The 14056-nt window shown below is 54.8% G+C and overlaps 1 protein-coding gene across 20 annotated transcripts in view; it reads left to right on the plus strand.

Moving 5' to 3' along the window:
• The window catches only part of Chst1 (carbohydrate sulfotransferase 1), a 91390-nt gene that overhangs the window by 62152 nt on the left and 15182 nt on the right, over nucleotides 1-14056 (plus strand). For 2 of the 20 annotated variants that reach the window (XM_076570108.1, XM_076570110.1), the window contains one exon: nucleotides 8994-9102. The exons of 1 other annotated variant lie outside the window; for it this stretch is intronic. The gene's annotated coding sequence lies outside the window, so the exon portion shown is untranslated. Of the gene's footprint in view, nucleotides 1-3602; nucleotides 7116-7903; nucleotides 8271-8299; nucleotides 9417-12441; nucleotides 12905-13504; nucleotides 13605-14056 lie in introns of those variants that run through there. 17 more of the 20 variants (XM_076570101.1, XM_076570103.1, XM_076570097.1 and 14 more) reach the window with 17 other exon arrangements.

Here is a 14056-nt window from a genome sequence, read left to right on the forward strand (position 1 = left end):
AAGTGGTGTACTTCCTGTGTGTTGAATGAATGAATGATCCATCTGGAAGAAACAGTCTGCTGTCTTCCTGGACATGGGATCCTTCTCAGATTGTCATTTGGAGACTCCCCAGTGGCTCAGGTGCCTTCTTTTCAGGGAAGCTATCAATAGATCTGTGGGCTGCATGGGACAGCTGAGTGTCATGTGGACCTGCTCCAGCAATACCACCAGATTGTGCTTTCTGGGCCCTTCTGTGGGCTCCCTACGGCTGTGATAACGCATCCTGAGCAGCTGATTTTAGCTTATGGTTCTAGAGAGTTAGTCATGGTGGTGCCCAGGCTCGACAGTAAGGGGCAGGCGCGGCGATATCTGCAGGAAGCTGAACGCTCACAACTTTGGACCCAAGCGTGAAACAGAGAGGGACCTGGGAGCCGGTGAGGCGCATACTCTCAAAGGCCACACTCCCAGGGACATACTTCCTACAACAAGGCCACACTTCATAACCAGCGCCACCAACTGGGGACCAAGCGTTCAAATGCTTGAGCCTATGGGGGACATTTTGACTGCCCCTGCAAGTGAAAAAGTGCACTCTGAGTCAGCACGGGACAGTTGGACCCTCTGCAGACTGACTGGGCCTGGGACTGAGGGCGCAGTGGGGGCAGGTGACCCTTATGTACTGAAGTGTATCTCTGGATTTTCCTGTGAGGTTAGCTGGAGCCTGGGTATGCCAGTGACATCCTTGCTGGCATTTGGATGCAGACCTTTCCTTTCTTCCTGAAGGGAAAGGGGGTGGAGGACAGACCCTGAGTAAGCAGACTGGCTTACTGGGAGCCCTGCGTTTGGGGATTTATCCTTGGAACAGAGGAATCTCTTTCTCATCCAAGGCTCAGGCCTGGGTTGGGGGAGGGGTGTCTCTCTACACAGGGAGGAGGCCGTGGAAGGACTGGCTGGTCCAAGCCTGGGCCTAAGTTCCTGGTACACTGCTTTTAAGTCCTTTGTATCAACTTACTTGTCGGTCCCATTGACCTTGCTTTGTGTGATCACTTCCATGATTCATTTAGTTGGTAATTTAGTGGCTACCAGCCATGATAGAGGTGGCCTGGATGCCACTGGGAGGGCAATCAAGGGAGGTGGTCCAGGGTCAGAATGGGCCATAGTCCCCTTTGAAAGCCAGGGGGCATAGGCAGTGTCAGCGGAGGAAAGGGAGAGTGGAGCGGGCAAATGCCCCCTTCCCGTCCCGGCGCTACATAGCATATTAAATGGGACTTTGTCTGGATATGGTCTCCTGTAGAACTGGGGGCCCTGACGTCACTGTGCTGTCCCATAGGGTGGGAACAGAGGAAAGCAGAGCTTGGAAGCAGCCTTGCCCTGATTTAAGGAGTGTGACCCGAGAGCTCACCACGTGCTCTGGAGCAAGGCATGCCCTGAAGGAACTGGCAGGTAGCGCGAGCTTTGAGAACAGGCATGGTTCCTAGATGCCTCATGGGTTAGACCTCGCTCTGGCCTCACGCAGCTCTGGCCTCACGCAGAGGTTTAGAGCATCGCCCAGGATGTTTGCCCGAGACAGCCTCTGCCAGTGATGCTGTGCTTACCTTTTTGGGTTCCCACACTCAACTCCCTGTCCTGGCCTCCCCCACAGGCTCAGATGCTGCTGGGCCTCCTGTAACAGCAGCCTCTGCTGTCTGTAGGGCTTCCAGGGAGCCTGGCTGGCCCCTCCCTCCTGCTCACCACCTCTGGCTCCAAAAGCTCTCACATCTGTAGGCCAAGTCCCCTCCAGGGAGTCCTGTTTCTTCTCCTTATGGTTTTACAAAGTTGAGCAGCTACGTCACTGGTGGGGGAGGGGTCGGGGCCATCAGAGGGACCCTTTGTAGGCTGTCTCTCAGCCCCAGGACCAGTGATGGCCCTAATAATGATAGTACCTGACATTTATTGAGTATCTATGGTGCTTGTTACTACTGTTAAACGCTTTAGCTCAGGTCCTTCTTTCCTTTGCTCCTCTCAACAACCCAGTGAAGTATGTACTGTTGATGCCCCCAGTTAAGATGGAGGCCGAGAGTGGACAAAGAGCCTGTTGTTTCACTGTGCTCTTACCAGGAGACCTTCCTCTTCAAGGAGAGGGACTCCCAAAGGTCACTGAGGCAGAGGCGGCCTTGGTGGTCAAACCATGTCTGTTGAGAGAGGAGGGGTTGGGATGAGACTGACGGGGTCTCAGTAAAAGCTGCTTCTTCGGCAGACCTTTGGTTCCAAGTTCCAGTTCACAGACAGAAGGTTGCTCCTGTGCTCCGCCCCGAGAGATGCCAGTCCTGCCCGCCTCACCCTCCCACCGCTGTGCAGTGAGTGGAGGGCTGCATCCCTCTTGTTTCCAAGTTGTTGACTTAGGATGTATCTCTCTGTGGGGTAAGGAAGGTGTCTACACTGCCAAAGCCTTTTCTAGGGGTTTTCCATAATACTAGGCCCCGAGGAGCTAAACCGTTGCCCTGTGCTCCAGGCCAGGGCTCTCCTCCTCCTCCTCCTCCTCCTCCTCCTCCTCCTCTCCACTCTTAGCTGGGATTAGAAGCTCTTGCTCGCCGACAGTCTGAGGAGCAGGATGGGAGGTGGTGATGCCCTGGCTGCCTTGGAATGTGTTGTCTTGCTGTTCCTACAGCCTGTCCTGCCACCTGTTGCAGGCTGCTATTGGAAGGGGTGGCCCTCTCCAAAGATACCCTTCCTTTAGAGAGTTAGGGGTCAGCACATAGTGTGAGGAGACACTCCCAGCATGGCTGTGTTCTGAGCCTGTTATTTGGAAAGCAGCTGAGGGGCAGGCATTGAGCCACTTTGGAGAGGGCCAAAAGTAACTCACCTGGACTGTTCAGATGGGCTGGCTGAAATAACCCTGTGAGCTCGCCCCCGAAAGCCCCCATTTTATCTTCAAACTTGGGGAGGGGGAAGGCATTTAAACAGAGTTGGCAGAGGTGAGGCACTGGGTAATGCTGGGTCAATGGCTGAACCTTACCAGGGGCCTCTTGAAGAGAGCGGGTCTGCTATAGATTGAGAGGGTGTAGGAGGGTATGGAGAGATGGAACTGTGTTAGGGTCTTGGGACCACATCACCTCAGAATAACAAGTGGGAAGTTTCTCATCCACATGAGGGAGGCTGTACCTCGTGAGGTCAGCCGCAGTGCTGGGGACTGCCTATGCTGAGCTGTTGGGACTTTGGTGTGCTCAATTGTAAAATGGCTTTCAGATTATCTGGCTAAGGTGACAGGGAGTGTGGATGTGGTGTTGGGGGTGGGGGATCAAGTCTGCAGGAGAGGCCCTTCCAGACAGAACCAAACTGTCCCTCTGCATTCCATGGTCTTCAGCTAACCCTTAGATCTAGTACTTGCCATCATCTTGCCTGGTCCTTGACATTCTGTGTCTACTCCCAACCCAGCACATCCCACATCTACCACACTGGCATTCAGCTCTTTGAAGGTGGGGGCGCTGCTCCTGGTTTATTCTGACCTCCTCTGTGCCTACTCAAGATCTCGGAGCCTGCATCGATGGTCCTTTGTGTTGCCTGAGGGAGAGCACAATGCAGTAGGCGAGGTCTTAGGACAAGGCGGGGGGGGGGGGGCGCGGGGAGGGGATGGGAATGGGTGAGGAAGAAGAATTGCTGTCTGTGGCAGCCATGCTCAGTCCTCAAAGAATCCAGACTCAGACAGTAGCTCATCTCTGTGAAGCTCAGAGGTTCACAACTTGGCTTCTAGGCCAGCCGGGCCCACGTCTGCTGGCCTCTGGTCAATGGTCAGTGGCAGGTCTCCGACAGGAGTGCAAAGTGTGGGGTAATGTAGGTGATTAGGGTAACTGCTGCTGCTGCCGCTGCCGGGCTGGAGCACGACTGACTCGCATGTCCTGGACTGCCCATGCTCCCCACTTGGGTTCCTCTTAGATGCTTAGAGATAGGCTTTGGACCTGGGGTGTCACCACTCCTCAGCTCTGTGACTTTCACTTTCCTGACAACTCTCATGTAGGGGGGAACCCAGGAGATACCCACTCACCCCTTCAGGAGGAGGTACAGCATTTTGTAAATTTAAAACAATCTCTGCTCTGATCACGGTGTCTGGCCTGGCCTGGCCCAGTCCTTGCTTAACAAAGGCTCTTAGCGGCCGAATGGATAAAGCTCCAGCTCTAGCACTTCCTCCTGAGATTTCTTTTTCTTTCTTTTTTAAGTTAGAAAAACATTATTTTGGCTAATGGTTCCAGAGGTCTAGAAGCCCATAATGGTGGGGAAGACATGGCATGCTGTCGGGAGCAGGGAGCTAGCTGATCACACTAAATGGAGTTACCCTATAGTGGAGTAACAGTGTCTCCACTGGACACCTCAGGCTAAGAAATAAAAAGGTCAATGCCAGGGATCGCTAGTGAGGTCCCGTAGACCCCTAAAATTACAGGCTATTGCCAATATTCTCGGTTACCTTCCAAAACTTGATGGTAAGACCCTATTGCTATCTGGGATTTCTTTGTAAGATGCCTAACCTTCCTCTAGGTTCAGGGATCAGGGATCATTGTTGACCCAGTTATCCTCATAATCATTCAAATAGACAGTAGGTGCCATCGTTTTTTATTGAAAATGAAAGAGATGGAGATGCTCGTCTAAGGTCTGAAGGCCAGCACGTTGGTGGGAGTGGTATTTGAACACAGGACGATAAGTCACACTTGATCTTTTCAAGAAGCTGTGTGCTCAGCTGTGTCAGCAACAGCCCTGTTGCTTTTACTCCCATGATCTTTCCCTTAGCTTAGGGGGACAGCTTCCATAAGCTTCTCACCCGGGATTCCTGGAGGCCAGGGTCCTCAGCCCCAGGCCCTGTTAGTTGGGGTCTGTAGGCAGACACCAGGGAGGTGGCGGAGACGTGGGCTCTGAGCCACCGGGCTGTGTGGTAGTCTTGAGGAGTCACCCTGGCTTGGGAATCCAGGATGAAATATCTGCATTCTACAGCACACACCCCACTCAGGGGTCCAAGGGTTGCTTGGCTTTCTAAAGTTTGTAGCTGCTCTGGTGCTTCAACCTGGGTCCTGGATCGTCTGTAGTAGAGGTCAGCCTCGACCTTTAGGGGGAGGGGCAGCCACAGCCCTAAGGTTGGTGTCAAGATGTCCATTGGTTTCAAATGCACAAAAGCCATTGGGATGATACCTGGGAAGCCGCAGCTCAGGGTCTCTGATTGTTTGCTTTAATTTCCCTTCATTTTTGAATAGTGAAGCAAAGGCTGTATTTGGAAGCGTCTCCTCCTGCCTCTGTCTTGGACCAGACGGCTACTGTCCCCAGAAGCAGCTGTGGTTTCTGTGGGTCTCTCTGGAGATGATCTACACACACCAGCAGACATGTATAGATGGAATTTTAGAATAAGTGTCTGCACATTTTTCTGTCTTTCATGCTGCTCTTTTCCACTTAGTGGACTATTTTGGGAAACCTATGTGAGTATCCAAAGCACTTCCTTGCTGGAAATTTAATTTTGCAGTTGGGGAGAGTTCTATCCCATGGATGCAACAGACACCATTTTTCTATTTCGCACAGTTCTTCAGTGGGCCACACAGTGGACCTCTGCAGATATGCACACCCATGTGACTGCAACCCTTAGGAATGGGGCTTCAGAAAGACCCCCTTTGCTCCTTCCTAGTCAAGGCCGCTGTGTAGAAGTCACCATCACCTCTGTTTTCTTTAAAATGTGGCTTACGGGCTGGAGATGTGACTCAGTGGTAGAGTGCTTGCCTAGCATGCACAAGGCCCTGGCAATGCCAAAAATGTGTTGGGGTGTTACATTGGAATTGGATCACAGGGTGTAGTGAGGATAATGCACATGTGTAGTAATTACTCAATAAAGGTGATCGGTGTTCTTACAAATCCCTGGCTGGTGCTCCTGCTGCCGCCTCTGCTTGGGCTCTTCTGTTCTACCTCTCTCTCTCTCTCTCTCTCTCTCTCTCTCTCTCTCTCTCTCTCTCTCTCTCTTTCTCTCTCTCTCTCTCTCTCTCACACACACACACACACACACAAAAGTACACACTTAATACACTGTTTAGCCACGAAGACAGACTGAGAGGGTCACTATGCACAAGCTAGGTGGAGTGAATGGCCCCATTGTTCCTGGACTGAGTCTTTGGAGTCCTGCAGGTGTGGCACTGACCAGGCCTGGGCTGTCCAGTGGGAGAAGTGACCTCAGTGTCCAGACCACAAGCTTGCCACCCCTGGCAGGCAGGACAACTATTCTTCAGAGAGAGGAAGGGAGAGAGTCTGAGCTCCTGCTGGCCTGGCGAGAGAGGCACTTTGTCTACACAACCAGTATCTCTTAACGGTTAGTCATTGCCAGGGTGGAGGGGTTGATGGTATTGATGTTGTAATCCCAGCTCAAGATTTGGTCAAAAGAGCCTCCAGGTGGCCCTAAAGACTGAGGAATGGGAGATGTCCTTAGTGGATGTCTTAAGCGTTACACCTTGGACTCCTGAACATCTTTTTGGTCTCTGTGGCACTGCTTACACAGACCTGAGCAGAGTAGAAGGCCTTCTCCAGCCTCTCAGGCATTTCTGGGCCTTGTAACTGATGGAGAGAAGGTTTGGACCCTGAGGGAGCTAGATGATATGGGTCTTGTTTTTGTTGGGTGGGGAGGCTGGCTGCAGTTGCAGTTGAAGAAGATCCAAGCTCCTCCTGGCCTGGTACCTCCTATATACTTCCTTGATTCCTGAGTCAGGGCAGATGATGCTTTTAGAGCTGGTACCTCGGATAAGAGGCTGGAGTACAGGTAAGAGACATGGGCAGGGAAGAGCTGTTTTTCTCTTCTCTCTCCCGGGATGAGTAAGTGTGGGCAGTCCTGTTGAGGGTCCCATGGAAGCTCCAGACCTCCATTACCAGGTCTTTCCTTCTTCAGGAAGCACCCAACTTCCCTGGTATGGCACTCTGGACTGGCACTCCAGGTCATCCTGTTAAAGGATTCCTGAGAAAGACTTCAGAAATGGCCCTGGATCACACTGCCTCTTGACCTTCCCCCCTTTGATTCTTGCCTGTTGGAGGCAATGCTTACCCCTGTCCTGCCTGTTGCCCTTGCCTGCAGAGAATGTTCCAGAAGTGCCTCTAGCCTTCTCAACCCCAGCCAGGGCTTGCTGAAAGGTGGAACTGGGGACCAGAAGGTATCAAACCCCTTGTCTCTTCCATGAGCAAGCAGGGATGAGGGATGCAGGAGGTGGGCAGAGGGGTAAGCAGGAGGGAAGACTGGAAAAGGCCAGGCCCGAGGCCAGGGAGGAGCTTCAGGAGTGGGCTCCTCAGACAAGGGTCAGGCTTCCTGAGGGCTTGAAGTGTGAGGGATTTGTGGCTGTTCTAGGTAGCTCTTACTCCTAGAAATGGCCTTGGAGCCCTTGTGACCTCAGTCAGTCCCAGAATAAGCCCTTGAATTACTCCCTGGACCCACATACTGCCCTTCCCTTTCTATCTCTGCCCATTAGAGGCCTTGGCACAGGACTTGGGGCTGGTATTGCCCGCAGTCTCGTTCTGGCACTTGCCAGACTCTCAGCTGGACCGTAAACTCTGTGCTGAAGTGTCTTGTCCAGGATTGAGTGCAGGCGCAGGGTGGGTAGCTACAGGGCCAGGAGCCTGTCTTCCCTGGGTTCAGCTTCTCTTCACCATGGAAACAGCCCCATAGAAGCCAGAGAATTACACAGGAGAGGAATTTTAAATGCAGCCCATAATCACCCTCTTCTGCTATTTGCCTCTAACTTCTATCACCCCACTCAACCCCAGGGCCTGGGAGATGTTCACACTATCATCTTGTTAGGTCCGTGGCAGGGTTACAGGGTTGCAGACCTTGCTGTCTTGGGTCAGGACTCTGTAGCCAGTGTCTCAGGATCTGGCTCTGGTGGTGGTGGTGGTGGTGGTGGTGGTGGTGGTGGTGGTGGTGGTGGTGGTGGTGGTGGTGTTTGTGCTTAAATAAGCCAGACCCCGGCCTGAGTCCACTGTTCCACTCCCACTGCAGGAAGGTGGTGGAGGAGCCCCTGGGAAGCCCTGGGTCCCAAGAGCCCAGATGTCCCCAGCTAGGCCCCTGGATCTTTTCACTTGGGCCACAGCACTGAGTAAGACAAGAGCTAGCAGAGCGGACTGGGAAAGGCTTCTTCCTCAGAAGGAAGTGGACATTTGGCCTTCTTCGACCTCTCCTTCCTTTCGGGAACTTCGGGGACTTGAATACCACTTACCTTGGCAAGCGTTTGCTGAACCACATGAGGTCAAAGGAAGGAAGATAAAGCCTGGAGGCTGGGGAGCCTGGAGCCTGCCCGCTCTGTCCCAGTCCCCAGGTCACTCTGCCTCCCTGTCCCTGTCAGCCCCTGGGAGGCCAAGAGCTTGGGGTGGGGTGGTGCTGGCAGCTGCTGGTAACAAGTGTGTCACAAGATGGCAGTTGTAGTCTGGTCTGGCTCCTGACCAGAGCAAACCCTTGAATTTCTCTGTTCCCTCCCTTCCAGGATTTGGTGGCTTCCTTTCTTCTCCCTGGGGGACTTGGGTCTGTAACTGGGAAGGAGGGACTTTCTGTTGGAGTGGCCTGAGGGAGTCAAGAGGGAGAAGGGCTTTTGTCCGAGGCCCCTCAGCCTGGATTTGAGGTCAGAGGTTAAAGGTTACAACTGCCAGAAGGAAGAGCTGTTTGCCCGGAGGTTCCTGGAGACAAAGGTAGCAAGAGTTGCTTTGGGCCACAGGGTACTCGGGAAGGTGGTGTTCTTCCTGCCCCTTGTGGGGAGAGAGACCCTTGAAACCTCCCACGGGAGCAAAGAACACAACAGACGGCTAGTGGTGACCGGCTGGTGACCGGCTGGTCTGGAGACAGCACAGTGTCCCTCCACAGCAGGGGGACAGCTTTCAAGCGGCCTCGGCTGCAGGACCCGAAGGATCAGGGAAGGGGTTTCCTTTTCCACAGCATGGCCTGTTGAAGCTATGAGCTCACCGGGTCGGACACGTGTCTGGGCACAGGTAAGGTTCCAAATACTTGTTTCATTTCAACCATGGAGCTATTCCTCTCATTTCTTTAGAAAAGGAACTCATCTGAAGCAGGGCAGAAGCAGAAGCAGGGAAGTATGAGAGGCCTTTCTCTCAGGAAGCCGTAGACTTGCGTGGAGGCTGAGTGCATCTCCTGTGTGGGTAAGTCAGTCATCTGCCCCTTTTGGAACCTCAGCTTGTCCATCAGGGCTCTCACTGAGCAACCTTCTTCAGCAGTAGACGTGGGGTAGGCTTACCTGCTGGGCCCACCTGCTCTGTCCAGGGTGTTCTGGTTGGGACTTTCTACAGGGGTTGAAGCTCTTGGGTCTGGAGTCCAGGGAGAGCTGGGAGTTGCCCCCTGCACGCCTGTAGTCTTATCAGCGTCCTAGGGACACACAGGACACAAAGGAGCTCTGCTGCACATTTGAAATCAAAGCCCGGGCCATCAATCTCCCAGAGTCGACTGAAATAACAAGGTGGGTGGCACAGACCGCCATCACATGGACACTTGAAAGAGATTAAAACACCGGGATCCCAAGTCCCAAATCCCTTAACAAATTTCCAGTTGCCTCTGAGACCCAAATGCTGGAGCAGAGGAGGAAATGGCTCACATTGAACTCTTGGGAGACCTGTTCAGGGGCTCTGTTCAGGGATGCACCTCTGTCTGGGAGATGCCGAAAGCCCCACCCTTGGCCCGCCTGGCCTCCGGTCCTTTCCGTAGATACTTCTTTAAACCAGGCTGGCCCAGTGTGGCCCCGGTGGGAGGCCCTGGCCTGGCTGCTTACTGTGTATCTAACCAGTTCTGCAATCTGGCAGGTCACGGGACTCCTTTGGCCCCCAGTTTGTTCATTGGTAGGGAATGGCAATTCCTCCCACCTCGGGCTGCTTTTGAGGACCCAACAAAGCGATCTCCATGAGGCGAACAGCCCAGCGCCTGGCTCACAGGGAGAGCCCAGACATTAGCCATATCACTAGCAGTCTCTTTTCCTACCGGCAGAGTCAGGCTGGCCCCTCTTTCTTCCTTTGCCTTGTACGCCCTGTCATTCCCACAAACTCTAGCCCCTGGAGTTTCCTCCTCCTCCAGAAGCCCTTCCTGAATGACCCTCCAAGGCTTTATCTTCCTCCGACTTACTGGGCCATTTAAAAAAAATTCACATTTTCAGTGACTATTCTTTCTAAAGTTTTTTTTTTTTTAAATAAAACATTTGTTTTCAAGTATGTGTATGCGTGCATGTGTCTTGCATATGAGTGTAGATGTGGAGTGGAGGCCAGAAGAGGGCATCAGATCACCCTGGAGCTGCAGCCACAGGCAGTTGTAAGCTGCCTGACAGAGGTCCTGAGATCTGAAGCGTTCTCTGCAAGAGCAGTCTGTGCTGTTTATGGCTGAGCCATCTCTCCACCACGACCCCTCACCAGCGACTATTTGCTGTTTCATTGTGTGCTCAGGAGCCAAGCTAAATGAGCACCAAGGCTTTGCATCTGTTTCTCTGCCCCCTTCCCTGACAGCACTGGCCGCACTGCTTTGCACATAGTAGGCACCTAAGAAACACTTATTTTCATTATGTGGGGAGATTTCAGGCGTTTGGAAACGGAATCATGGTGCTCCTGAGACCAGGTCTTTGTCCGTTTTTTAGGGTTTGAATATGTTTTCTTCCAATTCCACTCCATCTTTACATTTCAACCACACCCTCCTCTTCGCCTGAAATACAGCAGAGTTTGAAACATGAGTTGTTGGGATCTGAGAATGGGAGACAGAGGAGGCTCTAAGCTCTGGCTATTCTTGTCTAGACGAAACTCAGGTGGGGATTAACCTGGGTGAGAGAGAATGTTGTGGTTCATCCACGGTGATGGGAGCCAGGTTTTCCATGGAGAAATGGGAGGGAGTCTGAAGCCTGGGATGCTCTTCAAGCTTGGCTCCCTCCCCTTGGCCATTTCAGAACACAACCACCTACCATGTGGTCATTTCAATGTTGGGGCTGAGCCCTGGCTTGAGTGGGCAAGCCCAGCAGGGCTCCTGGGCACAGCTGCTGCTAGGGCTACTGCTTCAGGGCACCCCATGAAAGGTGCTGCTCGCTGCCTTCTCTGAGGAGGTGGTGGGGGACAGGAGTTTATAATTAGGAGGTGGCAACTGTAACCAAGATAAATGACTGTTTGGCTTACTGGGACCCTTGGGTCAGGGGCCTTCATGCCATCTGGTTGCATGTAGAAACTTTTGTGAAGAGATGCCTGTTGGGGTCTCCCAGAGAATCCAAGATGTTCTATTATTCCCGTAGTGAGCAAGTAAATATCGATTCCACAACCAACCACTACCATGACTAAGCACTGTGTGTTTTACATCTCTTTCACTCTCTGGCGTTCACAGTAGCCCTAGGAGATAAGAAGCGGTATCTCCATTTTCCCCATGAAGTAACTGAGGCACAAGAGAGGCTGCATCATGCAGTCCCACAGCAAACCCACAAAGGCCCCTCTGCTCCGGGAAGCTCCCGGCGAATAGCCTCCTTTTCAAAATCCCCGCTGTTCTTGGCGCTGGCATCAGGAGTGATCGACTGTGGAAATGAGAGATTCCAGGAGAATGTAGCGGTGGTGGAGATGGAAGCTCAGGGCTCTCCCACTGCCTTGGGACAATCTCATGGCCAGAGCCCTCCAACTACCTACCCATCTTCAGCCAGGGAAACAGGCCGTGGTGGGGCCTGGGTTTGTATGTGGGGAAGCCTTGGTGGTGGATGGGCAGAAGCAGGTTTTCCTTTCCCTCCTGCTCAGCGGCCACAGTTTACCTTGTTTTTCCTCCAGGCCACACTGAGAGTTCGGGGGGCTGTTTGTCTTGTCACTGGCTAGTGCTTGGTGCTTATGACACTCAGGAGATGCTCAGTCAATATTTGTGTAGAGAATGAAGGACCGCGGTGATGCGAGGGCTTTGTTGCTGTCCTGGTCCCACAAGTACAGCTTGTGGCCTGATTTCCACCAGGGAGGCCAGATGTAGCTCAGCAGACAGGGACTGGGCAAGGTGGAAGGCTTCCTCCAGCAAAGGAACTCTAGCGTCTTACCAGCTCCCCACAGGCTCTGGGGCAAGAGAAACATTTCTCTACTTGGGGGTGAAGGGAGCAGGACCAGGGAAGACAGGGGTATGTGGTGGAAAGCTGACTCCAGTTCTGGGTTTGGGAGTCTCTGCTCTGGTTCCGCTGACAGAGGATAGCTATTGGGACCCAGGGTCAGGTTGGTGCTGTAGCCAGATTTGGAGATCCAGAGGTTTTGGCTGCATAGATAGAGCGGTGCCTTCCCTCTTGGGGGTGCGGGAGAGAGGGCAAGCCAAGAGGTACCGATGCTCCTGCCCCTTGGCCTCCTCAACTCGGGGTGGGCGTGGCCGCCCCGGCCCGGCGGGGGGTTGGCCCCCAGAGCCCCGCTTGAGGGGGTGTCCCGGCGCTCTGAGGCCTGGGCTGCGCGGGGGGCGGGAGGGCGCGCGCTGACGGGGTGGGGCGGAGAGGGGGCGGGTGGCGCTGGGGGTGGAGCCGGGACCGCAGTGCCTGCCACCCGCTAGCTCGGTGTTGAAGCAGCGGCCGCTGGTTTTAGGCTCGGGGACGCGAGGAGGGTGCTCCGTGAGGCTCCGGCCTCCGTGGCTGCTACTGTCCTCCGGAGCCTGGGGCTGCAGTGCTCAGGGTCCGGATCACTGGCCCTGCGCCCCTCTGGCCAGCGATCGCTCTCTTTCTCTGCCCGAGAGAAGGCACTGTGCTGCGTGCGCCAGCCACCCCGGGCTAGAGCCCCCGGGCCATGGAGAGGGGCCCGTGAGGGACGCGTGGAGGCGGAGGAAGAGGCTCGGGAGGAGGGAGGCCGAGGAGCAGGGCGCGGGAGGAGGAGGATGCCGCCGCCACCGCCACCGCCACCCGCGGGCTCCCGACGAGCCTGACTCTAGACCAAGGATGGAGCCGGCGCTGGGCGCTGCAGCGGCTCCCAGCGCGCCTGCCACCAGGTATGGCCGGGCCCCGCGGGCTCCGGGGAAGGCGGGAGCGGACTGCACCGCAGCAGCCGGGAGGGGCGCGGGCGCGGCGGGAGACGCCCCTAGCTCGGGGCCGGTGTCTCTGGGCGGTGCGCGGAGGCGGTGGCGGGGACCGCAGAGTGCTGGGTGCTGGGAGGGGCTGGCTGGGCTGGTAGCCCCGGAGCGCGGCGATCGCCCCAGCCCCTCCTTGCCCCCATCTGGTGAGGGCAGCAAACTTGGGATAAGCGTCGGCCCGGAGCTCCCTTTCTGCTGCGGAATGCACTCGGGTGTCTGCTCCGGGTTCACCATCTCACAGCTCCACTCGGGGCTGCCCAGGCTTCCAGAGACCCTGAGGTTCCGGTGCCTCCTCTAACTTTCCAAACCAGGCTTACACCCTGAGGCAAAGCACTGTCCCAGCTTCTTGCATCTAGCCCGGGTCTTGCATCCGCTCCCACTATTTTGTGATGGGATGGGCCTTTAGGAGGCTGGGGCTGCCTGACGGTGCAGAGCCCCCCACGCCAAAACAGTCCTAGCTCCTCTCTGAGTAGGACGGGGGTGGAGGGTTGGGGTCGGGGGGTCGGGGAGGTTGGTCAGCTCCTCTCAGGCTCCAGGAAGGGACGCAGTGTTTGACTTTACAATCGACTGTGGCTCTAGCTGGGATCCATGGGTTAAAAGGCCAAGCTATCTGAGGAAGGTAAGACCTCACGGTCCTCCTGGGGCGGGGGCGGGGATGGGGGGAACACTTTGGTTTGATTTCAGGGGTCTCACTGTGTCACCTCTCCCTACTCCAGGCCTACCCTTTCTCGGGATTACATTCCTAGTTCTGGCTTCCTGATGGACTTATCAACTGTTTAAGCAAGAGGCTCCTGGGCACCAGGGGATCCAGGCATCCAGGTGCTAGGGATGTTAGAGGAGGTTGAGGCTGGGACAGGGAGGGTGCATGTCCACTCGGGGATAGGAATTCAGCCCAGTATCTGGTGGAACCTAGGGACAAGAAGGGACCCAGGATGGCGGCAGGAGGCAGGCATCCTGGATGGGCAGGGAGCCGCTTGAGAAAGCCAAAAAGATACCAGTGGGTGTAAGAGGCAAACAGACAGGGAGCTCATAGACCAGGGAGAGAGATCCTTTCCCCGGTTCCTCAGCCCC

The sequence above is a fragment of the Peromyscus maniculatus genome, chromosome 4, assembly GCF_049852395.1.
Source record: "Peromyscus maniculatus bairdii isolate BWxNUB_F1_BW_parent chromosome 4, HU_Pman_BW_mat_3.1, whole genome shotgun sequence".
Classification (NCBI taxonomy): Eukaryota; Metazoa; Chordata; class Mammalia; order Rodentia; family Cricetidae; genus Peromyscus; species Peromyscus maniculatus.